The sequence below is a fragment of the Manis javanica genome, chromosome 12 (assembly GCF_040802235.1).
Source record: "Manis javanica isolate MJ-LG chromosome 12, MJ_LKY, whole genome shotgun sequence".
NCBI lineage: Eukaryota > Metazoa > Chordata > Mammalia > Pholidota > Manidae > Manis > Manis javanica.
In genome coordinates, this window is record NC_133167.1 from 13,295,168 (window position 1) to 13,323,091 (window position 27,924).

At 38.9% G+C, this 27,924-nt stretch overlaps 1 long non-coding RNA gene across 1 annotated transcript; it reads right to left on the bottom strand.

The window, feature by feature from the left end:
* Positions 1-43: 43 nt before the first annotated feature.
* On the bottom strand, positions 44-26,381 carry LOC140844747 (uncharacterized). Its single transcript, XR_012123239.1, has 3 exons — positions 26,261-26,381; positions 4,008-4,131; positions 44-435 (listed from the first exon to the last, which is right to left on the bottom strand). It is a non-coding gene; the product is annotated as an uncharacterized lncRNA (long non-coding RNA).
* Between the last annotated feature and the right edge of the window lie 1,543 nt (positions 26,382-27,924).

Below are 27,924 nucleotides of genomic sequence, written 5' to 3' on the forward strand. Positions count from 1 at the left end.
TACCTATATTTCCAAAGGCTTGCAAAACCGTACCTACACAATCACACCTCGAGTTTACAGTATCTGCTGGCAAAGAAAATAAAAACTGCCAGACTCCATCGAATGATAAACTGGCAGTGATTATCTGTTTTATGAAAGCTTCATTTCTTTCCAAGACAATTCACAGTAGGACTTTTCTCCATAGGAATCTCCCCAGGAAAACTTAATATATGATTCAATTTACACACAAGCTCTCAGAAATTTATCTACAAGGTCAACCGCGGTTGTAGTAATGTTTTTGTTCTACAGAGGTTCTCAACAGGGGTTAGGAAATCCAGTCAGAGAATTGTGGGAGCCATTTTGGTTCTTCCGTGTATTTCATCTCATTTCTCGACTCCCTCTAGTGTCCGGAAAGAATAAAGTCCGTTGTTACGGATGGTGACGACGGCAACCATCCTTTTGAAAAGCAGCAAATTAAGCATTTTGAGTATGATTGGAAAAGGACAGGAGGAATCTTTCCATTGCAAACTATGTGTTAAAATGATATTTCTAAGATTTTTCTTTTCTTTCTTTCAGCTTTATTGAGGTATAATTAACAAATAAAATTGTAAGATATTTAAATTATACAACTTGATGATTTGATATACATAAACATTGTTAAAAGATTCTTTCTCCCCCATCAATCTATCACCTCACATATTTACCTTCTTTCCCTTTTTTGGTGAGAGCACTTAACATTTTCTGCTCTAAGGTACACACAAACACAAAAATGTATCTAAAAGAAAATATATACAGTGGCTTATTGGCTCGCTAATTTACATATTTATGCACGTGATTAGAAATTCAAAGATGATGGTGTGGCACAAAATAAACACAGAAAGTCTCCCTTTTGCCTTCAGTTTTACTCCTCTAAAGGAATTCCTATTAACACCTCCTCATCAATTTCAGGAAATGCAGACAAATTAAAATCATAGGCATCTTACAGATTGTATATATCTATATAGAAAAGTGCCTGTTAAAAATTATATAAAAAGGATCAAAGTGTTTTGCATTTTGTTCTTTTCATTTACTCTTAGGAATATTTCTAAAGCACCACTTAATTTTTTGACAGTTATATAGTATTCCTAAGTTTTGATACATAATTACATAGTATCCCTCTACTTGGTTGTACTCTTATTTTTATAGTTCTATATTGATGGACTTTTTACTACTAGAAATAGTGCTTCATTGGACATTCTTATACATATATATCTTGAAAATTTGGGGGGTGTATGTAAGAATGAATAGAAATCTCTAAGTCAAAGAGTAGAAAACTTGTAGTTATTAAAATATCATTAATTTTCAAAGTAACTATGCTAATTTATTCTTACAGGTTTTAGCTTTTTATTACCAATTTTGGTATGTTAGATATGAAACCAACAACAATGGAGAAATAAAAAAAATCCTTAGTTGATTTGGAATCACAAGTACAGAACTTTTTGCTTATTACAGATTTCACCTGAAGTTTAAATAAGAAAATCTCACTTTAGAGCATTTGTTTAGAACTTAAGTTCAGTAGGTGATATAATGTTCAGTAGTCTCTTGGCATGATAAGGTATATGATTGTTATTCAAAGGTACAGATTTTTTTTTATTAAAGTATCATTGATCTACAATCTTGGCAATGAGAGCCAACCTTATTTACCAGTTGCCTGAGAAACTCACTTTTCTGGGCTGCATCTCTGAAACTGAAATATTAAAGAATATATTTTATAAGACCTTCATATGTTGATCTGTGTACCAAATAGGCTTACCACTTGTATTTATGTGCTAGGGTTGCCATAGCAAGCCACAGACTGGGTGGCTTAAACAACAGATATTTATTTTCTCGCTGGCCTGGAGGCAGGATGCACATGATCAAGGTGTTAGGGGGGTTGGCTTCTCCTGAGGTCTCTCTCCTGGGCTTGCAGATGGTCACTTCCTTGCTGTGTCCCCCAATGACCTTTTTCCTCTGTGTGAGCACCTCACTGGTGTCTCTCTCTGAATATCTGGATTTCCTCATTATGTAAGAACAGTAGTCAGATTGGTTTAAGACCCACCCATCTGACCTCATGTAACCTCAGTTGCCTCTTGAAAGGCCCTGTCTCCAAATACAGACACATTCTAAGTGACTACAGACTAAACCCTAAGGGTCAGGAGTTCAACATGAGAATTCTAGGAGAACAAAATTCAGCCCATAATACTGATCTAATTCAAAATAATCTGCAGTGTTACTAATAATCTGAAGGAAGGAATTAACCTACACCAAAAATTGAGCTCATCTGAATGGGCAAGAATGAGCTAGTGTGTGGATAGAATCAGCTAGAAATCATTCATACTTGTTTTTAGTATATGTATATATATATATATATATATAAACTCTGATCTTAGGCAAATTACCAAATAAAACTCTTTCTGTCTCAGTTTCCTCAGCATTAAAATTGGAGTGAAAAGAGTGCCCCTCATTGGGACTGTGCAGGATTAAATGAGTTTATCCATACAAAGTGCTTGTAACAGTGTCTGGTACACGGTGTGGGCATTAAGCCTTTGCTAATTTTGTTGTTGTCATTAAGAAGAAGTTAGGCTATATTGGATACTTGGAAAATTTCTAGAGATCACAGAGTGAATTACATGGAAAATGATGAGCAGGCATGCTAAAGACCACGGTGGTATATGTGAGACAGTTTTTACTTTTATCAGGAGCATGGTGATATTTTGAGGGTGAAACAGGAAAAGTCTTGAAGCCAGAGCAGTCTGACATGCAGCAGGACATTCTGACTAGGTCATTTTGACATGGCATTTTGGCAGCAGTGAGGCTTTGATGTGCTCACATTTTCTTTATCACATAAAGCAGCTGCTCAAAATGTAAAAGCCCTGTTTTATTACCAAATAAAAACAAATAAAGATATCTCTGAATCCTCCCCACCTTTATGCAGTATATTCCCGACACCCCCTCCTTTCCCTGGATGTGCATTTCAGTCTTGTGTGTATTTTTATCCTCCCAATTTAACTGATAATAAGTACTTTTGCCATTGTAATAAAAATAGAAGGATATAGGAAAGGATTTTTGGCATGCTTTCATTATGTTTCCTTATACTTTGGAGAAAGAGCTTTGCTAGATGTATACTTCGTATTTTTTTTTTTTTTTTTTTTTGGTATACTTCGTATTTTTATACTTTGGAGAAAGAGCTTTGCTAGTGGTTCTGCCTGATTACCTGAAACCCTCTAAAACAAGGTATTTCGAGAAAGCTGCTGTGGGGTGAGTGGCAACTCAGTTAAATGCAATAGAGCTCTGAAGCAAAGATGAAGTCTGAATCTGGCGATAAATCAAAACCAAAGATAACTGCACTACTTTTCATAGCAAATTGTCAATTATAAATTGGCACTGACAAAATCACTAAATCACTTCTGTCTCCAAGGAAAATATAATAATGCACAAATTCAGATAATGATACTCAGTGGAAATTGGACAAAAGATTGATAGATAGCATTTATTTAATGATTGATTGGTAGGAAAGCTGTCCTATCAGTACAGTGTGAATTGTATACACATAAGATGGCATTTTTGGAGTTACGTGCTGCCATAGTCCTAATGCAAGATTTCTACACAATGGCCTTAAGAGTGGATATTTGAAGTGTTTCTGCAGACCCTCTTTCTCTGCATTCAAGTTCTCTCTCCCTTCTCAGTGTTGGTTTTGAGATGGACAAAGCTAGAAAGAAATGCATCTAGGGAAACTCCAAGTCTCTAGTTCAAGATTCTGGTAACCCTACATGTGGCAAGATTTTCTGTGTGTTTAAATGTACTTTTAATTAAGAAAGGAATGCTAGGCTAATGTTACTTAATAGCCCATTTTTCAAAATCTGTTGATTTGAGGGCAAATTTTATGGCAAAGTTTGTCCATAACATGCTTAAAAGCTGACACACACCTCCAAGTATTTCTTTCTGCTCTGGAGAGCAAATACCAAGCTCTGCACCAAAGGGGGGACCTGAGAACCAAAGCAGAGACTTACCTCGGCCCCCTGTGCTACAACGGCCCAGCCTGCTCAAGGCCCACAGCCGGGATGGGCAGGTGTGGTTCATGATCTGCACAGCTGCAGAGGCCTTGTTTGTTGACTACAGAAAGGAGGCATTATCCTGTAATACAAAAATCAGGTCATGTTCTCTTTTAATTCTTAACTGGCTACACCCTAAGCCCCTCCTGACCTAACTTAACTGGGCAAACTCATGTCCCTCTCACATGCATCTCGCAGTGACTTCTGGGGGTTGGTGTTGGGTCTGTCACAGGACCCAGGGGCTACTATCTCATCTTTCTCTGCTCCTGCCGGCTTGTCCTGCCACCACTCCACATCTGCCCCTGGGCCACTGGACCCTTGCACAAGCCTTGCCTGGAGGGGACCCCACCTGGGAGGATGATTATATTGATTCCTCCACTGCTGTTCCCTAATCGCAGGGCCTGCCCTCTTGGCTCTTTACATCACAGCTAAAACCAGGTGTAACTTTGGACATGGCTACTTGTCCAAAGGCTTGGGAAAGAAAAAGAGAGAGAGGGAGACAGATGCATGCTACCATTCCCCCTACACCCTCCCCATGAGAAAAGGCATATAAAGAGCATTTAAAAGATTTTCTATATAATAGGCCATAAAAATATTCTTAACAATAAAGAATCCAGTATTACATGGACCCCATATTCTAAGCATGACAAAATACATTCAGAAATCAGAAATAAAAAGAAATGGAGAAAATGCCCATATATTTCTGTATTTAAAAATCCTCACACTCCTAAATAATTTATGGGTTAGACAAGAAGTTACCATGACAATTATGAAACATATAGTACTAACTGAATGATGTCAGAATCAGCCTATATCAAAACATTAGAGATATAGCCAAAGAGGTTCTTATAATTAGCCCAAGAAACCCTGGGCAAACTGAAATGATCAGATGGCAAATGAACAAACAAAAAAAACCCCTGCCTTATAAGGGAAAGGCACCAAATAATTAAGAATTTTTATGGGTAATTTTACCAAGCCTTCTGGCACTAATAATCTCTATTTTATACAAATTGTTTGTGGGATCTGCAAAGGTCACACATAATCTCCTTCTGTTATTATTTTTTCTTTGAGCCTTTCTATGGACTCTATGTTTTAGAGAAGCCATAATTTGTTTAACTTATCTGGTTTCATGAAGACCTACTTATCGAAAATTTGTAATCATTTCAGATAATACTAATGTATGTTTTAGTCTGGCTTTGCTTAATGTTTCTTTCCTCCTTTCTTCTTGAATTCTTCTTTCTTCTTAAATCTAAGGTGGGGTTTTCTTGTCATGGTTGTTCTGTTTTGTTTTAAACTATTGCTTCTCAGCTTTGAGTGAGGGTGCTCTTCCCGGACCAGCTACTTTCCGGAGAGCAGAGGTGGGAGCCAACCAGGGGGTGCTGGCAGCTTAGATTTGGGTCAGCTGCTTTTTGTCTCCAAACATTTTCTCATCAACAGTCTGCACCAGGGAGTTTAATCCCAGCTTAGATCAGCCTTTGTCGCGACCCTTCAAGGACTGAAGCAACACGCCCAAGATCTTGATTCTTCTCTAGGCTTTATTGTCTAATCTCTCACGGCGGTTACAGCAGTCGTCGGGCAGCTCTTTTTCCCTCCCGGTGGGCTCCCTTATATTCAGTCACCCAACCAATCCGGGACAGTATCATGCGTGACCTTTAAGCGGATAGGTGTCACGCGCCACTCTAAGCGGGCAGCACGAGCTGTGCACAGGTACGGAAGTCTGCTGGGCCAATCCCCAACAGGGAAGCAGGCGCCATCTTTAGGGCATTGTCCAGCTGGAGTGGGGTCAGCCTCGGCCGTAGGCCGGGCCCCCACAAGCCTTGACCAGGAACTTACCATTTCCCCACTCTCTGGCCACACCGTTAGCCTTTTTCTTGCACTGATGTCCTGTCTTCATCTCCTTGAAACTCTATCTTTCCCGCCTCTCTAAGATATCAAGAGGGTTTAGGGAAATTCTTACACCTGACCATGGACCCTGATGAAGTCAGAGCCTCTTCCTCAAATCTGCAGTGACCAGTGGCCTGTCCCTCACTGATCCACTTAGCTGTCCACCTTCATTTGTGTGGTTTGAGGTTATGGGTGTTCTGTATTTCTAATGAAGAAGACATTACCTTGTCCTTGATCTCCCTGGTTGTTTCTGCTTTCATTCAGTGAGAAGACACAAGAAAAATATCTTGACATCGCTGCCTAAAACTAGTAGACCCCCTCGTTGTTGTAGTAACCCAGGACTATAGGGATTTTCTAGCCCACAGGTCCACACCCAAGTAAGATATTTGAGGGAGTTAATGTCAGAAATTCACCTTTTATTTAAGAAATTAAGAAATAGGTAGAATATGAGTTAGGGCTGCATTGATATTCTTACTAAATTTTTGAAAAGCAATTTCAAAGGCAGATCAAAATGTTCTCATAGCTGGGTCAAAACGTCCTCATCACAATATCCTCACGCCATTAAAGCAGCCATGTCAGAATACAGAGCATCATAATGCTATGCACCTGCTGATAATATGCTGCATAGAGACCAGGGAAGGAAGGAGCTTTATTCTTCAGTGGGCGTGAGCATTTTATGCCAAAGAAAAAGGCTCATAATCTCAAGGTAGGTGTCAAAAAGGTTACTTGTCACACATACAAACTTGTCCAAACTCCTATTGGGTCTGCGAAAAGGCTTGAAGAAAACATCAACCACCACCCTGCTTGGCTTCCCCAGACTCCTGGTGAGGGCTATTAGGTTTATTCTCAATAGTTACAAAAGATACTTAGAACCACATCTCACTTTCCTGAAGTCCATCTGCCTATACGCATGTTGAAGTTCATTTTGCAGAGTTAATGAGAGACAGGATTAATCAAGGTTGACCTGAGAATGATGATTACCTACAAACTTGGAAATGAGGATTCCCATTGGAAGAGTGAGCTAGTTTTACACAAGTGGGTGGATATTTGCCTTCCAATGTGTAGAAAGCGTCCCTGAACCAAAGTATCTCCCTTCCTGGACTTCTGCCTTACATTTCTTAAATTACAGTCATCTAAAGTGTTTCTGGAATTGAATCAAAGGTAGGATGCAGAGTGAAAACGAGAAGAACCTGGCCCCTGGACTCCAATAGCACTGAGTTCAAATCCTGACTCCATTGCTTACTAGCTGTATGGTTCACTTTGACCCTCAATTTTCCCATTTGTGTAAGGTGGCAGTAATAACAGCTCCCTTGTAGGGCTGTCAAGAGGAATAAGTAAAATAACACAATGAGAGCATCTAGCAAAAGGCAGGTGCCCAGGAAATGGGAGCTTTAGAACTCGAAAAATCTAGGACAGCACACGCATCTATAAAAGAGATGTTATCACCTAGCTTACCAGCCCCTTGGAAAAGGTGTCAGAGAAGCTGGGATAAAACACAAGTTTTGACAGATGCTTTCAACTAACAGGAACTTCTGATCTTCCTTGAGACTCCGAGTTGTTCCAACGTTCTACGTGCAGGGCAAAGGGAAAAGCAGGGGCGTGTTAAGCACTGACCCAGAAAGAATTAGAATGCTTTTTGGAATGAATGTATTTGAAGTAAATCACTCTGAGTCTAAAGGGAAGGGAAAAAGGCAGAGGGTTTAAATATCATAGGTTATGAGAATTCAAGTCTTTTGCTCTAAGCAACATAGGACTGAATGAATTAGTTGTGGATGACTGTGCAAGGGACAAGCTTTTTGACTGTAAAATGCTGCCTTTAGGTTTAGATGTCCCTGGACCATGACATATAGTAAATGTAACATTTCTAGATTTTTTTTTCTCTATACCAGGTTCCACCCAGGAGAACAGTTAGTATATAGAGAAGTCATTCAAAAATAGGATCAGCTCATATGAATGGCTCATGAGTGAATAATATGTATTTAGGAAAGAAGTATTTACTCTGTTTCAGATAAGCTACTATGCTGAAGGCACTGACAGTGTGCGCTGACAACCTGGAAACCACATTGCCCCTTCCCTGTGGGTATCCAGATTATCACATTGCTTGACATTGCTTGCAAACAAATGCATATTTGCAACACATACCAATAAATGCATGATGTAGTTTTATGAAATAATTCTGTCCATAAAATACATATTTTAGAAGTGTGACTCTACGTTCATAATTCTTTTACAATGCACACCTTTTCCCTGCGATTCTAGGTTCTTACCATATCCTAGGCTTGAAAAACAACTTTAATCAAATCACTTTTCTTCCATGGCTGACAATTTCTTCATCTTTCAAGTGAGATATTTAATGTCACGGTTCCCTACCTTTACCTTTTGCACCCTGCAAGGCTGAACTTTGTAGATATGCATGTTCCTTATGTTTAGCCATGAAAATATATAAACAACCACATATGTACACAGCTAAGAGCAGAAGCCTTCATGTTGCTATGGTAATACCAAGGGTACAACTCTACCAAGGTCCACAAACACAATCATGTTAGCAAAACACTTCAACATGATTACCCTTAACTTTGAATGCATCAAGTTGATGTCTGAAGGAGACTATTTTTTTCAGTACTTTGAGCAAAAGTACTGAAAAAAAAAGTCTCCTTTCTATCAGAAAATCAGAATCTCTTCCAATTGTTCCTCAGAAAAGATGGCAAATGATTGAAAATATCAATTTTCATCACACTGTGGCAAAGATGAAATAGCCTAGGAAGAATTTTTTTTTAAGTAAGGAACCGAAAGAATGACACTAGGAAGTTTGAAAGGAGGCTTTTAGGAAGTTTGAAATGAAGCTTTCAAATAAATTACCTTTCATCATAACTAATTTCCTTGATACAAGTTTCTCTTGCCCGTTTCTCCAAAAAGCTTACATAAATATTGGTAGGAACATGAAGTCACAGGTGTACTTAAAGTACCGAGCACTTCTTAGGTATTTAGCAAATATTATTCCCTTTCCTTAAACCATTTGACCTTCTAATTTATAGTTTCTATTTTTCAGAATGCAACTTCTGAATTCCAAAAGACAACCAAGTTAAGGAATTCAGTGTTCAGGATATATATTTTAGTTGGTTGTCTGAAGATTAACATTTGCTCATGAAGATCTTTCTAAAAGATCTTGTTTAATATCTCAGTAAAACAGTCGTGTGAACTTGATTGAATTTTAAAATAGTACTGAATTTTGATAACTGAGGATTTCTCAGGCCATGGGCCATCATGTCAATCCTTACTGCAGTACCTGTTAAGAGGGAAATATGAGGGATGTGAATAAATGTGTGATAGTGTCAGAAAATAACCTTAAAGCAATAGAATTTTAAAAGCAATCAATATCCTTTGGTTTTGTTTTTTCTTTTAGAGATGATGGTGAATTAAAAATAAATTTAATAAATTGAAGTCTCTGATTATTGGTTTTTAGTTAATTAGTTCTTTACTATATCTTAGTAGCAAAATATCTGTTTCATTTGTAGGCATGGCAACAAGAGTAGAGAATGCTGATTAAATCTAAAATGAATTTGGTTTTCAGTCATCAAAAATATTAAGATTTGACTGTAGTTTCTGAAAAAGAAACCAACTTTGGTGTTAAAAAGAATCATGTTTATTCATATTCATTTCTGTTACTGTATAACAGTGTTATTATGTTTTTTTATTATATACCTATGATAGAACTTTTTTTTTTAACATTTCACTGTGTTCCCTTTATAAGAAACCATGAGAAACATTTAATCTAAAACTTAAGTTCTAGCTAAAGGTGTCCTTCTGCTAAGCAACCAATTTGCTTTTTTTTTTTTTGAGGGGGCATCTCTCATATTTATTGATCAAATGGTTGTTAACAACAATAAAATTCAGTATAAGGGGGTCAATGCTCAATGTACAATCATTAATCCATCTCAAGCCTAATTCTCATCAGTCTCCAATCTTCTGAAGCATAACGAACAAGTTCTTACATGGTGAACAAATTCTTACATAGTGAATAAGTTCTTACATGGTGAACAGTGCAAGGGCAGTCATCACAGAAACTTTCGGTTTTGATCACGCATTATGAACTATAAACAATCAGGTCAAATACGAATATTCGTTTGATTTTTATACTTGATTTATATGTGGATCCCACATTTCTCCCTTTATTATTATTATTATTTTTATTTTTAATAAAATGCTGAAGTGGTAGGTAGATGCAAGATAAAGGTAGTAAACATAGTTTAGTGCTGTAAGAGAGCAAATGTAGATGATCAGGTGTGTGCCTGTAGACTAAGTATTAATCCAAGCTAGACAAGGGCAGCAAAACATCCACGGATGCAGAAGATTTCTCTCAAAGCAGGGGTGTGAGGTTCTGAGCCTCACCTCTGTTGATCCCCAATTTCTCACCTGATGGCCCCCCTGTGACTGTGCCTGTCTTAGGTTGTTCCTCCCTTGAGGAATCTTACCCGTCTCTGGCTAACCAGTCATCTTCCGGGGCCATACAGGGAAATGTAAAGTTGGTAAGTGAGAGAGAAGCCATATTGTTTGCAAAGGTTAGCTTTTTACTTCTTTGCACATTTATGCCCTGTGGCTTCTATGCCCAGCACTTGTCTCGAGGTATCTTTACCACCTGGAGGAATTATGATACTCGGTAAATTCAATATGAGGCACAAATTCTATTTAAGGGTTGTAATTAGGAAGGAAGAAGAAAAGCTATAGAGGTAGCATATGGAAGAAAACATGGGAGGATTGATTATTTCTTTGACATATCTTCTTGTAGAGTACCTTAAGTATGTATAGGTTTTAAACTACTAACTAATTTGCACACACATATTAACATAATAGGAATACGGTGACATAAACAAAACAAATCTATAATTACCATCCATCTCCAGTGAAGCCAAGAAAACCATTTAGGCACACCAGGCATTTGTGAAAATTTGTCTATGATCTGATGGATATTGTCCAGCTGTGTTTGAACAGTCTGAGAGAAATCAGACAAATTAAAGCAGCCCATTTCTGGGATCTGTTCACATCCCATATGTTCTTTTAACCGTAGATAGTCTATAGTCATAAGATTTTGGAGTGCTACAACTTGCACCCCTCCCAACTCCTGGTTGAGTTCCAACAGTACAGATCCAGTCAAATTCGTTGTCTCACTGTATGCACATGCCAGCCTAGACATCTCCCTCCTCATTCCTATGGCAAGTCCAGGAAACTGTGGGCTGGATGCAGCCACGACCGCAGCATCGTCCGGATCCCTGTGGAGGCTTTTTGATGATCATCCCCCGGCACAAGTCCCCCAGAGAGTGCTGATGCCGGAAGCTCCTCCTCATATCGTATCTTAGTTCATTTTCTGGGTAGCCAAGCTAGGCCTTGATCTTCTGCATAGAAACAAACAGACCCTTTGCCCACACTTTGACATGCCCTCTATACCACTGTGCAGAACTCATTGGAGGTCAGCACACAGTAACTGCTTTTTTTTTTTTTATTAAGAGAAAGGAATATTATCAGAAAAGAATACCTCCATAGCTGATCATCTGACACCCTTTAAGTGATCAACATTAAGGATATTTAAAGCATGCGTTGATCTTTGATTTACCAATAGTTTTATCCTATCAAGGAGTAATCCCCCTTTTCTTTCTTTCTTTCTTTCTTTTTTTTTTTTTTAATTTTTAATCTACACTTACATGAAGAATACTATGTTTACTATGCTCTCCCCTATATCAGGTCCCCCCTAACAACCACATTACGGTTACTGTCCATCAGCTTAGCAAAATGTTGTAGAGTCACTACTTGTCCTCTCTGTGTTGTGCAGCCCACCCTCCCCTTTCTCCCTCCCCCCCATGCATGCTAATCTTAATACCCCCTTCTTCTCCTCCCCCCCTTATCCCTCCCTGCCCACCCATCCTCCCCAGTTCCTTTCCCTTTGGTACCTGTTAGTCCATTTTTGGGTTCTGTAATTCCGCTGCTGTTTTGTTCCTTCAGTTTTTCCTTTGTTCTTATACTCCTCAGATGATTGAAATCATTTGGTATTTCTCTTTCTCCGCTTGGCTTATTTCACTGAGCATAATACTCTCCAGCTCCATCCATGTTGCTGCAAATGGTTGGATTTTTCCACTTCTTATGGCTGAGTAATATTCCATTGTGTATATGTACCACATCTTCTTTATCCATTCATCTACTGATGGACATTTATGTTGCTTCCAATTCTTGGCTATTGTAAATAGTGCTGCGATAAACATAGGGGTGCATCTGTCTTTCTCAAACTTGATTGCTGCGTTCTTAGGGTAAATTCCTAGGAGTGGAATTCCTGGGTCAAATGGTAGGTCTGTTTTGAGCATTTTGATGAACCTCCAAACTGCTTTCCACAATGGTTGAACTAATTTTCATTCCCACCAGCAGTGTAGGAGGGTTCCCCTTTCTCCACAGCCTCGCCAACATTTTTTGTTGTTTGTCTTTTGGATGGCAGCTATCCTTACTGGTGTGAGGTGATACCTCATTGTAGTTTTAATTTGCATTTCTCTGATAATTAGCGATGTGGAGCATCTTTTCATGTGTCTCTTGGCCATCTGTATTTCTTTTTTAGAGAACTGTCTGTTCAGTTCCTCTGACCATTTTTTAATTGGGTTATTTGTTTTTTGTTTGTTGAGGCGTGTGAGCTCTTTATATATTCTGGACGTCAAGCCTTTATCGGATCTGTCATTTTCAAATATATTCTCCCATACTGTAGGGTTCCTTTTTGTTCTATTGATGGTGTCTTTCGCTGTACAGAAGCTTTTCAGCTTGATATAGTCCCACTTGCTCATTTTTGCTGTGGTTTTCCTTGCCCGGGGAGATATGTTCAAGAAGAGGTCACTCATGTTTATGTCTAAGGGGTTTTTGCCTATGTTTTTTTCCAAGAGTTTAATGGTTTCATGACTTACATTCAGGTCTTTGATCCATTTTGAGTTTACCTTTGTATATGGGGTTAGACAATGGTCCAGTTTCATTCTCCTACATGTAGCTGTCCAGTTTTGCCAGCACCATCTGTTGAAGAGACTGTCATTTTGCCATTGTATGTCCATGGCTCCTTTATCAAATATTAATTGACCATATATGTTTGGGTTAATTTCTGGGGTCTCTAATCTGTTCCACTGGTCTGTGGCTCTGTTCTTGTGCCAGTACCAAATTGTCTTGATTACTATGGCTTTGTAGTAGAGCTTGAAGTTGGGGAGTGAGATCCCCCCTACTTTATTCTTCTTTTTCAGGATTGCTTTGGCTATTCGGGGTCTTTGGTGTTTCCGTATGAATTTTTGAATTATTTGTTCCAATTCATTGAAGAATGTTGCTGGTAATTTGAGAGGGATTGCATCAAATCTGTATATTGCTTTGGGCAGGATGGCCATTTTGACGATATTAATTCTTCCTAGCCATGAGCAAGGGATGAGTTTCCATTTATTAGTGTCCCCTTTAATTTCTCTTAAGAGTGACTTGTAGTTTTCAGAGTATAAGTCTTTCACTTCTTTGGTTAGGTTTATTCCTAGGTATTTTATTCTTTTTGATGCAATGGTGAATGGAATTGTTTTCCTGATTTCTCTTTCTATTGATTCTTTGTTAGTGTATAGGAAAGCTACAGATTTCTGTGTGTTAATTTTGTATCCTGCAACTTTGCTGTATTCCAATATCAGTTCTAGTAGTTTTGGAGTGGAGTCTTTCAGGTTTTTTATGTACAGTATCATATCATCTGCAAATAGTGACAGTTTAACTTCTTCTTTACCAATCTGGATTCCTTGTATTTCTTTGTTTTGTCTGATTGCCGTGGCTAGGACCTCCAGTACTACGTTGAATAACAGTGGGGAGAGTGGGCATCCCTGTCTTGTTCCCGATCTCAGAGGAAATGCTTTCAGCTTCTCGCTGTTCAGTATAATGCTGGCTGTGGGTTTATCATATATGGCCTTTATTATGTTGAGGTACTTGCCCTCTATTCCCATTTTGCTGAGAGTTTTTATCATGAATGGATGTTGAATTTTGTCAAATGCTTTTTCAGCATCTATGGAGATGATCATGTGGTTTTTGTCTTTCTTTTTGTTGATGTGGTGGATGATGTTGATGGATTTTCGAATGTTGTACCATCCTTGCATCCCTGGGATGAATCCCACTTGGTCATGGTGTATGATCCTTTTGATATACTGTTGAATTCTGTTTGCTAATATTTTATTGAGTATTTTTGCATCTATATTCATCAGGGATATTGGTCTGTAATTTTCTTTTTTGGTGGGGTCTTTGCCTGGTTTTGGTATTAGGGTGATGTTGGCTTCATAGAATGAGTTTGGGAGTATTCCCTCTTCTTCTATTTTTTTGGAACACTTTAAGGAGAATGGGTATTATGTCTTCTCTGTGTGTCTGATAAAATTCTGAGGTAAATCCGTCCGGCCCCGGGGTTTTGTTCTTGGGTAGTTTTTTGATTACTGTTTCAATTTCTTTGCTCATAATTGGTTTGTTTAACTTTTGTGTTTCTTCCTTGGTCAGTCTTGGGAGGTTGTATTTTTCTAGGAAGTTGTCCATTTCTTCTAGGTTTTCCAGCTTGTTGGCATATAGGTTTTCATAGTAGTCTTTAATAATTCTTTGTATTTCTGTGGAGTCTGTCGTGATTTTTCCATTCTCATTTCTGATTATGTTGATTTGTGTTGATTCTCTTTTTCTCTTAATAAGTTTGGCTAGAGGCTTATCTATTTTGTTTATTTTCTCAAAGAACCAGCTCTTGGTTTCGTTGATTTTTGCTATTGTTTTATTCTTCTCAATTTTGTTTATTTCTTCTCTGATCTTTATCATGTCCCTCCTTCTGCTGACTTTAGGCCTCATTTGTTCTTCTTTTTCCAGTTTTGATAATTGTGATGTTAGACTATTCATTTGGGATTGTTCTTCCTTCTTCAAGTGTGCCTGGATTGCTATATACTTTCCTCTTAAGACTGCTTTTGCTGCGTCCCACAAAAGTTGGGGCTTAGTGTTGTTGTTGTCATTTGTTTCTATATATTCCTTGATCTCTATTTTGATTTGTTCATTGATCCATTGATTATTTAGTAGCATGTTGTTAAGCCTCCATGTGTTTGTGAGCCTTTTTGTTTTCTTTGTAGAATTTATTTCTAGTTTTATACCTTTGTGGTCTGAAAAATTAGTTGGTAGAATTTCAATATTTTGGAATTTACTGAGGCTCTTTTTGTGAGCTAGTATGTGGTCTATTCTGGAGAATGTTCCATGTGCACTTGAGAAGAATGTATATCCTGTTGCTTTTGGATGTAGAATTCTATAGATGTCTCTTAGGTCCATCTGTTCTAGTGTGTTGTTCAGTGCCTGTGTGTCCTTACTTATTTTCTGCCCGGTGGATCTATCCTTTGGGGTGAGTGGTGTGTTGAAGTCTCCTACAATGAATGCATTGCAGTCTATTTCCCTCTTTAGTTCTGTTAGTATTTGCTTCACATATGCTGGTGCTCCTGTATTGGGTGCATATATATTTAGAATGGTTATATCCTCTTGTTGGACTGAGCCCTTTATCATTATGTAGTATCCTTCTTTATCTCTTGTTACTTTCTTTGTTTTGAAGTCTATTTTGTCTGATATTAGTACTGCAACCCCTGCTTTCTTCTCACTGTTGTTTCCCTGAAATATGTTTTTCCATCCCTTGACTTTTAGTCTATGCTTATCTTTGGGTTTAAGGTGAGTTTCTTGTAAGCAGCATATAGATGGGTCTTGCTTTTTTATCCATTCTATTACTCTATGTCTTTTGATTGGTGCATTAAGTCCATTTACATTTAGGGTGACTATTGAGAGATATGTACTTATTGCCATTGCAGGCTTTAGATTTGTGGTTACCAAAGGTTCAAGGTTAGCTTCTTAAGTATCTTACTGCCTAACTTAGCTCACTTATTGAGCTGTTATATACACTGTCTGGAGATTCTTTTCTTCTCTCCCTTCTTATTCCTCCTCCTGCCTTCTTCATATGTTGTGTGTTTTGTTCTGTGCTCTTTTTAGGAGTGCTCCCATCTAGAGCAGTCCCTGTAGGCTGCCCTGTAGAGGTGGTTTGTGGGAAGCAAAATCCCTCAGCTTTTCCTTGTCTGGGAATTGTTTAATCCCACCATCATATTTAAATGATAGTCCTGCTGGATACAGTATCCTTGGTTCAAGGCCCTTCTTTTTCATTGCATTAAGTATATCATGCCATTTTCTTCTGGCCTGTAGGGTTTCTGTTGAGAAGTCTGATGTTAGCCTGATGGGTTTTCCTTTATAGGTGACCTTTTTCTCTCTAGCTGCCTTTAAAACTCTTTCCTTGTCCTTGATCCTTGCCATTTTAATTACTATGTGTCTTGGTGTTGTCCTCCTTGGATCCTTTCTGTTGGGGGTTCTTTGTAACTCCATCGTCTGTTCGATTATTTCCTCCCCCAGTTTGGGGAAGTTTTCAGCAATTATTTCTTCAAAGAGACTTTCTATCCCTTTTCCTCTTTCTTCTTCTTCTGGTACCCCTATAATACGAATATTATTCCTTTTGGCTTGTTCACATAGTTCTCTTAGTGTTGTTTCATTCCTGGAGATCCTTTTATCTCTCTCTATGTCAGCTTCTATATGTTCCTGTTCTCTGGCTTCTATTCCTTCAATGGCCTCTTGCATCTTATCCATTCTGCTTATAAATCCTTCCAGGGTTTGTTTCACTTCTGTGATCTCCTTCCTGACATCTGTGATCTCCCTCCGGACTTCATCCCACTGCTCTTGCATTTTTCTCTGCATCTTGTCCCACTGCTCTTGCATTTTTCTCTGCATCTCATCCCATTGCTCTTGCATTTTTCTCTGCATCTCTGTCAGCATGTTCATTATTTTTATTTTGAATTCTTTTTCAGGAAGACTGGTTAGGTCTGTCTCCTTCTCAGGTGTTGTCTCTGTGATTTGTCTGCCTGTAGTTTTGCCTTTTCATGGTGATAGAGATAGTTTGCAGAGCTGGTACAAGTGACCACTGGAAGAGCTTCCCTTCTTGTTGGTTTGTGGCCTTCCTCTCCTGGGAGAATAATGACCTCTAGTGGCTTATGCTTGTCAGCTGTGCGCAGGCAGGGCTTCTGCTACCTGCCCAGTTGCTATGGAGTTTATCTCCGCTGTAGCTCTGGGCGTGGCCTGGCTGGGGCTGCTCCTCCAAAGTGGTGGAGCCCCGTTGGAGGGGGCACGGCCGGGATGCTATTTATCTCCATAAGGGGCCTCTGTGCTCCCTGTTGCCCAGGGGGTTAGAGTGCTCAGAGATCCCCAGATTCCCTGCCTCTGGTCTAAGTGTCCTGTCCTGCCCCTTTAAGACTTCCAAAAAGCACTCTCCAAACCAAAACAACAACAGCAACAATGAGAGAGGGAACAGAAAAAAAAAAGAAAAAAAAAGGAAAAAACACTCAATTTTTTTTTTTTTTCCTCATGCGCTGGTCCCAGGCACCCGCTCACTGGTCCTGCTGCCCTGCCTCCCTAGCACCGGGGTCCCTGTCCCTTCAAGGCTTCCAAAAAGTACCCACCCACCAGTCCCACAGGGAAAAACGCGCAATATTCTTTGTCCTCTGGTGCCGGTCCCAGGCACCCGCTCACCGGTCCTGCTGCTCTGTCTCCCTAGCACCAGGGTCCCTGTCCCTTTAAGGCTTCCACAAAGCACTCACCAAAAAGAGAAAAAAAAAGGGGAAAAATGCGCGACTTCCTCCGTCCTCAGGCGCCAGTCTCAGGCACCCGCCCACAGGTCCCGTAGGGAAAAACGCGCGATAATCTTTTTCCTCAGGCGCCGGTCCCAGGCACCCGCTCACCGGTCCCACCGCCCTGCCTCCCTAGCAACGGGATCCCTGTCTCTTTAAGGCTTCCCAAAAGCACTCACCAAACAAAAACAAAAACAAAAAAACCGCTCCGGTTTCTTTCCACCCACCGGGAGCTGGGGGGAGGGGCGCTCGGGTCCCGCCAGGCCAGGGCTTGTATCTTACCCCTTTCGCAAGGCGCTGGGTTCTTGCAGGTGTGGATGTGGTCTGGATGTTGTCCTGTGTCCTCTGGTCTCTATTCTAGGAAGAGTTTTCTTTGTTATATTTTCATAGCTCTATGTGTTTTTGGGAGGAGATTTCCACTGCTCTACTCACGCCACCATCCTGGCTCCGCCTCCGATAGAACTTTTATGTAAATGCAAACTGAGAATTTAGTAGGATTGATCAAACAGTCTGAAGAGTATTTATGTAACTGAGTGAAAAACTGCCTCTCTGCCTCCACACTGTATTAATCTCCTTTGCTGCATTAACCTTTGGGCCTAAAGGGAAAAAAAAAAAAGGAAAAGGCCTTCTGCTCAGCCCTGTAGCCCTGCACACAGGCTTGATCATCAAAAGGAATTCTGCTTACAGTTTGAGATTTCTGCCTATAGCTCCTTACCCGAACCTTGTCTCCTCCAGGAGCCAGGGAAATGTGTTTGAAAATAATGATTGCTCTGTCAAAGAGTTTTAGGAACATTGTGATCAGACATAAATTGGTGAGATCACCTAACCAAGGACATGGAGCTTCTGAGCGCTCCTCAGACCTTGCTGGCACCCAGATATCTGCAGCCTTCAGTCACCCCCTCCCGCTTTCCCAAGCATAAAAGAACCTTGCAAACAAGCCTTAGTTCAGATGGTGCTTTGGGACATTAGTCTGCTGTCTTCTCGGCCTGCTGGCTTTCTGAATAAAGCCACTTTCCTTGCCCAGAACCTTATCTCTCTGCTTATTGGCATTTTGTGTGGCAGGTGGCAAGAGCTTGGACTTGGTAACATTGATAAATACTCTCTTAAGACTAGAAGTCAATGGCTAAGTAGATCTCTAATTTAAGCACACACACACACACACACACACACACACACACACATCTAAGGAGCTAAAGTATAGACGGCTCAATTAAATAATTTTTTTTCTAAGAGAGTCATATTTTTAAGATTAGAAATAGGTTTTCTTTTTCTGCCACAAGGATTTATGTGAACGGGAAGCATCTCTACTTTGGCTAAGTGAATATGTTGTTAAAGTATTCAGAAGCACCTTGTGCTTTCAGTAAACAAACTTGTAACCCTTTTCACATAAGGTATTTAGGGAAAGAATCATTGACAAAATATAAATGGAAGTTTTATTAGAATTGAGAGTATGTTATTAAAACCATGGTCTATCTCTAGTCAGAGGAGGCAGGGATTCATCAGTCCAGGTCTGTTTAATCTACTAGACTCAGCTGTGGTCGGGGAGGGTCTAAAAGTGGACACGGAGGCACCTTGTCATGTGTGCCTTCTTTAATAATGTTAATTATATAGACATGGACATGATGAACTAGAAAATGCATTTTAAAAATCCTTAGGACAAAAAAATTTAAAACAAGCTCACAAAATCCTCTCACTAAAGTGTACTCATTTTGCTTTAAGGAAAACCCTCATTTATTTTCAGTTTGAGTGACATTCTAACAGTCTTCAAATCATGCACCATAGGAACTTCCGTGGTTAAGTGCAATTACTGAGTGGGGTTAATAATAACAAAATGGGAAGATGATGATAATGACATGATGGCACTTCCCTTTGATGTGCTCAACATTAGCCAGCTGAGCTTGGAGAGCTGGTACCTTGCCTGAGGTCCTTTAATCAAATATGGCATCTTTTCCATGCCAGAAACTCCTCTGGGTGCTTGGCTTATATCCGTTTGGAAAGTTGACAAAAATCCCTACTTTCATGGGTCTTACAACTGGGGATAATGAAAGGATTAATAAAAGTATAATGAACAAACAAAATATTTGTTAGTTTAGAAGGTTATGTTATATTTTAAAAGGAAAACAAGAGCAAGTTGATGGGGAGGTCTTGTGGAGGCAGGTTGTGATCTTAAATGCAACACTCAGGGTGCGCCTCAGGGGTGAGCCTGGCACTGGGCAGAGCTGGAATTCATGAAGGAGGAGAGCCATAGGCTGAGAGAACAGCCATGGCCAAGTACCCAGGACTGGAACGTGTCCTCCATATTCTGAAAAACCAGGGAGCTTCGGTAGGCGTAGATTCTGAGCACAGCGGAGGAATTTGTAAGGATGCCGGCCCCTCTTCTGAGTGGGATCCAAAGCCTTGGATGGTCTTGGGTGAAGGAGGGCGCCATCTGACTTGCAGGTTTAGATCACTTCGGGCTCCTGGGTGAGAAGAGACTAGGAAAACCCAGGGAAACCAGTCAGGAGGCCACTGCAGTCATTAGTTCAGTGGTTTGGGTCACGGTGTTGAGTCATCAATGCATGGCTCTGTTTTGAAGTCAGAGCCAACAGGAAGGTCTGGCAGATTGTGCAGGGGGTGTGAAAGGGAGTGAAGAGCTCAGGATGACCAAGCGCTTCTGGTCAGTCATCTGGAAGGACAGCGTTGTCTTCCACTGGGATTGGTTTGTAGGGACAGATGAGATGGGCTTTGGGCATGCTGAGCTGAGAAGTTCCCGGACCATGGAAGTGGATGGAAGTGGACATTGTATATGTGAGTCCAGAATTGGGTATCGAGGTCTGGGCTAGAGATAGAAACTTGGGGGCTGTAAGTTTGGGTGGGGCATAATGATGTCACTTACTATTTGGTACATAGAAAAGGGATTTAAACTGCGCTTGGTTTTGCCTTTAGTTTCCTATAATTCATAGTCATTTTTTGTAATTAATAAATAATCCAAATTGAAGGGCTTATTAACTCTTTGACTATGAATTACCACTTCCCCCATCCATCAATATCTTCTGATGAAGAAAATGAAAACCTATTACAAGAAAGCTGTACAGGAATTATATTCATGCTAAAACCCTACTGGTGAGCATTGAAATGCACTTTCACCATGAACTTGGGTTGATTAAACTGGCTGTTGGAGACTACGGAAGAGTTTAAGGTCAGTCAGCTTGCTTCCTGTAATTCATACTCTGATATATATATATATATATATATATTTTTTTTTTACCTTGGAGCAAAAATCTAAAAAGGCCTGCTGTTCTCCTGCTAGCCTGCAGGCACAGGGAGTCATGTCCTAGTCCTGCTTTACTTAAAACCAGGCACCAATGAGTTCCTGGAAGGATGTACGAAGTACATCTCAAAAAAAGCTGTGAGGCAATGTTCAGAGACCCCATCCTGGAGAAGACATGTCTATTTATAGAGCAGGGTCCTGCCATCTGGTTACACTGTGGCGGGAAGCCTTCACTACCCCTTATGCCCTACAGGAAATAGTCAACATTTATTTTTATTAGAAGGTAAGATGGAAGGAAAAAACTAATTGGTGTTGGCATCTGCTTTCTGCAGAGCAGCTTCGAGGGAAAAGAGATCATCGGTCAAGATTTCTATGAGTTTAGAGAGGGTATGTCGTGGCAGAGCACGCCAAGGGGAGAGAGACTAATAACACAGTGTCTGGATTGGAGAGTGACTGAATCTAAGAAAGGTTGATTTCCCCAAATGGAGAAGATAGCAAGGGTCCTGAGATTTCTGCCTGGGTACCAGGAACTTTGGGATCCCCGAACACTACAAGAACCCCTAGAGAGGTGGCCAGAACACCAAAGGATGGCCTGGAGAGGCTGGTGTCCTGTACACTTAACACACAGACCAGGAGAAAAGACCTAGGTGGACTAAAAGCAGAAAACCACCACCGCTATAAGACTGTACATTACATTGTACATTATTATAAGACAGATGTATGTTAGATTGTATGTTAGAATCTGTGTTTGATTAGCTACAAGATGCTAATCAAAGAAATCAAAGAAGACCTAAATAAATGGAAAGCTATACCCTGTTTATAAACTGAGAGACTCAGTAAGAAAGATGTCAGTTCTCCAAATTGATCTATAGGTTTAACACAACTTCTATCAAAATTCCAGCCGAGATTCTCTGTAGGTATGTTTGAGCCTTGAAATGAATGAAGCGCACATGAATGTGGACATGGGTACATCCAGGCTGTATTAATTGGCCTGAAGCTCAGACAGACCAAACCTCTAACTTGCATCTCTAATCTTGGCCTATTTCTTACCCCAGGGATCAGCAGAAGACACACACTTGCCTGACATTCAGCTTCCCTTTCACCAAGTGGGAGCTTGGAGACACTGAACTGATTTTGTTTTTTAGAGAAATAAAAGAATGTGGCCTGTTTGCACCCTGGTGTTCTGTATTAAAGTACATGCACCCTCAATGCAAGACCTCTCAAAATTTTGTTAAAATCTATTTCTTTAATACTATTTTTCACATTTCCTTTCCCCATTTCCCAAATTCCATCCCACCCCAACTTTAGTCTTCTCCCGAGTCCCTTTAATGCCTATTTTAGTTTGCACATCTATACTTTAATGCCTATTTCAGTTTGCACTCTTCAAATGTTATCTCCTTAAAGTCTTTTCAATTCCCTCAAAATAACTATCTTCAAGCATTTTTATTTGTGCTTCTATTTTAACACTTGCATAAATAGCATATTATATTATGTTCTGCCACGTTTATGGCCTCTACTAACATTATCATTTACTTCAGAGCACAACCAAGTATTTTTCATCTTTCTGACCCCACCATTTATTAGTGTCTTGCTCATTTCAAGGTTCAGTAAACATGTTTGTTTTTTGTTTAATGAAAAGTTTGTGAAGGCATGGCAAGGAAATACAAGTTTTTCAGGTCAAGAAAATTTAAACTATTGCTCTTTGCAGATGACTTAACTTCTTCATAGAAAACTATAAGGAATCTCCAGAAAAAGTCCTAGAACCAGTCTATGAGTTTAGTAAGACAACAATGTATAAGGCACACACACACACACACACACACACACACACACACACACACACAAAATCATTTTCTGTATACAATTAACTAACAATTGGAAAGTAAAATTAAAAGCACAATGTAATTTATACTCACTTTAAACAAATAAAATACTTAGGTATAAATCTATCAAGAAATGTACAGGATTTGTATGCTGAAAGCTACAAATGCTAATTAAAGAAATAAAAGAAAAACTTGTTAGTTCTCCCTAAATTGATCTGGATTTAGTGCAATATCTATCAAAATTTCAGCAGGATTCTATGTAGCTATAAACAAAATCATTCTAAAATTTATATGGAAATGAAAATCAACAAGAAACAAGAGAAAACAAATTTGAAAAAGAATAAATTTAGAGGAGTCAAATGACCTGATTTTAAGACTTATATAGCTTTAGTAATCAAGACAATATGGTCTTGGCCAAGGAATAGACATATGAATCAATAGAACAGAATAGAGAATCCAAAATAGACCCTTCCAAGTACAGCCAATTGATATTTGACTAAGATACAAAAGCAATCCAGTGGAAGAAAGATAGTCTTTTCAACAAATGATATTGGAACAATTGGACCTTGAGAGGCAAAATAATGAATCTTGACTTAAACATGTTCCTTATGCAAAAATTAACTCAAAGTGAATCACAGACATAAATGTAAACATTACAAAGGGTTAGGTAAAAGCTTCTTAGAATGACATCAAAGGCACAATTCATGAAGGAAAATCAGATAAATTAGATTCCATAAGCATTAAAAACTTTTGCTCTATTCTGTTAAGAGTATGAAAACAAAAAACTGAGTGGGAAAAAATATTTGCAGACCATACATGTGACAAAGTCCTTGAATCTATCACATATTAAAAAAAAATTCTTAAAACACAAAAATAAGAAAACAAAAAAATCAATTAAATAATATGTAAAAGACACAAACACTTCACAAAGAAGATATGTAGATACAAAATAAGTACATGAAAATGTATTCAACATCATTATTAGGGAAATGTAGATTAAAACCCAATGAGATATATGTGTATATATGGCACCAAACTGTATCACTCATACACTGCTGGTAGGAGTCTAAAATGGTACAACCACTCTCAAAAAATAATTTGTCAGTTTCTTAAAAAATTAAACATATGCTTAACATATAACCTAGCAGTCATTCCTGGATATTTATCTTAAAGGCATAGAAACTTATGTTAACACAAGAAATGGTACATGAATGTTTATAGCATCACTGTTTGTAATAGTCCCAAACTGAAAATCAACTACATGTTCTCCAATGGGTGAATAACCATATTACGGTAAACTTATGCAGTGAAATACTAGTCAGTAATTAAAGGGAAAAACTGATAGACACAATGCTTAGGCAGATCTCAAGGATATTATATTAAGTGCAAAAAAAAAAAAGTCCCAAGGAGTTATACATTGCATGATTCCATTACAAAGCATTCTCAAAGTGACAAAATTACAGTGATGGAGAAGACATCAGTGGTTGCCAGGTGCTAACTGTGACTATTATGGGTTAATATGAGGGATGTGTGTACGTCTGTGTGTGTGTGTGTGTGTGTGTGTGTGTGTGTGTCAAGGGTGATGAAATAGTTGTACAGCCTGACCATGTTGAAGGTTACTTGAACCTGTACATACAATAAAATTTCATAAAACTATGCACCAAATCTAAAAAAAAAAGAGTGAATGCAAAAACTGGTAAAATAAGGTCTGCAGCTGAGTTAATAGTATTGTGCCAAAATGAGTTTCTTGGTTTTAAAAATGATCTATGGTATGGTTATGTAAGATATTATCATTAAGAGAAGCTGGACAAAAGGTAAATGAAAATTCTCTGTACTATTTTTAAAACTTCTTGTGAATTTTAAAATATTTAAAAATAGAAGTCACCTTGGTAAAAGTTCATGAAAGTCGGGGGGTATATGGAAACTCTGGCCAATTCTTCTGTGGACCTAAAACTGCTCTAAAAAATAAAGTCTATTTGTTAAAAAGAAAATAAAGGTAAAAAATAATATTTCAGCAACACTTTTTTTAAACGTTGATGAAGGACTTCTTCCCCCACAATGATAAATGTCAATAGCACCATATTTGTCTTTTATACACCTCCAAGAAAAGGCTCAAATTATACATGAATACATGTCACAGAAATAAAAATTGCCTTTTAATAATGTCATCCACAATACATGAGCATAAAACTGTTGTCAACACGGTAAGTGTCTCAAGTTGGAACTGCATTTTCCAGAATATTCGTGGATAGATTCAGACTACCAACCTCTGCAAGTATTCCAAATTCAGTGACCCAGTGTGTGGATTCTAAAACTCAAGTAAGCCCTGGGAAAGTGTACCTTTGAAGTACATTCAAATGAAGTTCAAGAATTAGTGTAGCAATTCACATAGCAGTAGGAGATGTGGTCATTCTTATAACTGTGAAATCTAAATTTAATCATATTTAGTCAAGGATTTTTCATGATTTACCAAACTCCCTGAGATATAGCCACAATTCCAAGATTGAAGGCATCTTTCTAATGAGTAAAGATTTCTTTTATAATATTTTCTCAAGAGAACTACTTTTGTCAAAGCTGTTTGGATTTCACAGGGATACCGGTGTTAGAAACTGTTTTGTGAGTGTTCTGTTTGGCTTCTTTTCAGAAAGTTTCCACTAGGTAACACAGGAGGTAATCAAAAAAGCCTCTTGTCAAAGATCTGGCTGTCTGAAGACGTATTCACACTGCTACAGCAGGTTGCCCATCCATTTCCCAATGACACCTGTCAAAGCATCTCAGATCTAAGAGAAGTAAGTAAAATCCCACCTGGATCCAGCCAATGAATCAATTTATTTGAAAGGTAGAACCAGAACTTCACCTAGGGGAGAAAGTATTGAAGAAAAATTCAAGCACATTAATCATGTAAGGTGCCCTTGAATTCTTATGCAGATCAAAGCTGCTGAACAAGTTGTGCTGGTGCTGAAACTTAATTTTAAAGAGAAATTTTGTGGGAAGTACTAAAAACAACACTCATAGTCAATACTGTGCTGGGAAGGTCTTAAAAGTCCTAACCTTGCCCAATCTTGGCAGCAGCTGGGGTTTGAGCTTTCTGCAGCTCTCCACGCTCATGCAGAAGCCACTTATCAAGTGACAATGAAAGGAAAGTATATTTACCTCTCACGTTTCCAGTACATTACATAAACCCTGAATTCAAGGACTCGGGTGTAGTAACAGCTATCAGAATTAAGAAGCCCTTTCAACAGTAGCTCACATCATTTTTACATACCACGCTTCTGTAAGAAAAGAGATAAATGCGAAACCAAAATTGCCAGTGCCAGCTTTTTCAGCTTTCAGTGAGGCTGATTCAAAGTTCTTGCAAAAATAAAGAGCATCCAGATTTCCTAGGGTTACTCTGCTTTTTGTTCTCCTCATTCCCCAGCTAATGTTTACTCAAATACCTCCCTATCTGCTGGAAAATGCTGCTTCATAACCTTGGAGCAACCAAGATGGAGATAGTTCCCCTAACGTTTATGTTACCGACAGTTTAGAATGTAAAGGAGTTACTGACTTGCGGATATTTACCATATATGACGATAGACGTGAGCTACCCTTTTTGATCTTCAGTACTTCTTCATTTTAGCAGATTACACAAAATACCAGGTTAAGCTGAGGCCACATCTACCTCTGTTGTGTAAACATATCCGTTCTTTTGTTGCCAAAGGAACCCTGACACCAATGTAAGAGCCGTAATAATCTGCTCTTAGAATTTTCAGACTTTGTCTACCATTTGGGGATATCTTGTTTTAAAAGAAGCACTCACCCTTAATTATATTATCATCAGTACAAGTCGGGAATCTGGTCTTTAATGTGCATAACTAAGTCTTCCTGTATAACCTGAAGTAGCTGTTGGTCCTGCAACATTAGATTTGGTTGTTACCTTCCCTGAAAATAACGGCCTGCCTCGTCAGCTGAGGAGTTTGCGTGACTATTTGTCTAGGCTCATGGGCCAAACGGGATGTAAAAGAATGTCTGCTATCCGGGAAGGACATAAGGAATCAAATGAGGAATATAAACTCTGTAACCAGAAAACCTGACTCTTGTGAGGCAATTGTTTTACAAAATTAAAGAGCTTTCTTGTTTGTTTGATTTCCACATTGCCATCATACCAGCTGCAGTGTATTTGGAAAGTGTTCATAATGCAAATAAATGCTTAGTATAGCCATGGTCTAACGGTGTTCCAAAGCTTCCTGGGGTCTTAGAACTAATGCTCGCATTGAAAGGGCTGGAGAGAAGTATAGTACATACTGGACTATGCCTCATAATTTAGCTGAAGTGCTGTCTTTTCCCTGGGAAAGGACCAAAACGCTTCATTAAGAAGATCTTTAATTTGGGGTTCTGAAGAATTAATAATTTCAATGCAGTTATAAAATCCCTCGTGAATGTAATTGTCTTCCCGTGCAGGTTTGAGGCTTGAAAAGGTTTTTACTGATTGTTTTGGTTGGACAAGTCTGGTGGAGTCCATAGGTGGTGTGTGGCACATTCAGACTCACTGAAGTCCTAGAGTGTCAACAGGAAGAGCAGGGCCTTTGGACGAAGGGACCGGTGTTGCGTCCCAGCCTGCCTGCCTGCCGGCAGCAGGAACACTGTCACCCTCCTGAATCTCCCTGGGCTTTGGCTGCCTCACGTTCAAGATGAACGGTGAAAATACCCAACTTACCAGACTGTTGTAAGAACTGAATAATTGTATGTGTCGTGTTCAGAACAACACCTTCACATACTGACCTCGCTCCTATGACCATGAGGCAGATGACCACCTTTTCACTAGGATTGTTGCTTACCTGGTTTTGTCCATTTAAGATACCAGAACTTTCACTTTAGGCATTTGCATGAACTAAACAATAAAAATTTCAGGTAAGGAGCAATAAAAAAATGTTAAATTTGGAAAGATCAAACCCACATTATAGAATAAGACACAGCTATACATATCTATATCATTAATATTATTAATATTCTTTATATATGCACATACATGTACTTATGCTAATATATATCCTGACAGTTATAAAACATGAAGTTAACTGAGTCTAAATTGTTTTTTAAATAAGAATATTAAAAATATGTGAATTTCAGTTGTCAACATCTAATATGCCTCATTTAGACCCTGGTGAGACCCTTAGCCTGGAGCATTTAAAAAACCTTCAAACCATAATTTAAGGTAGAAAGGTAATATCTCACTATAGGATTAT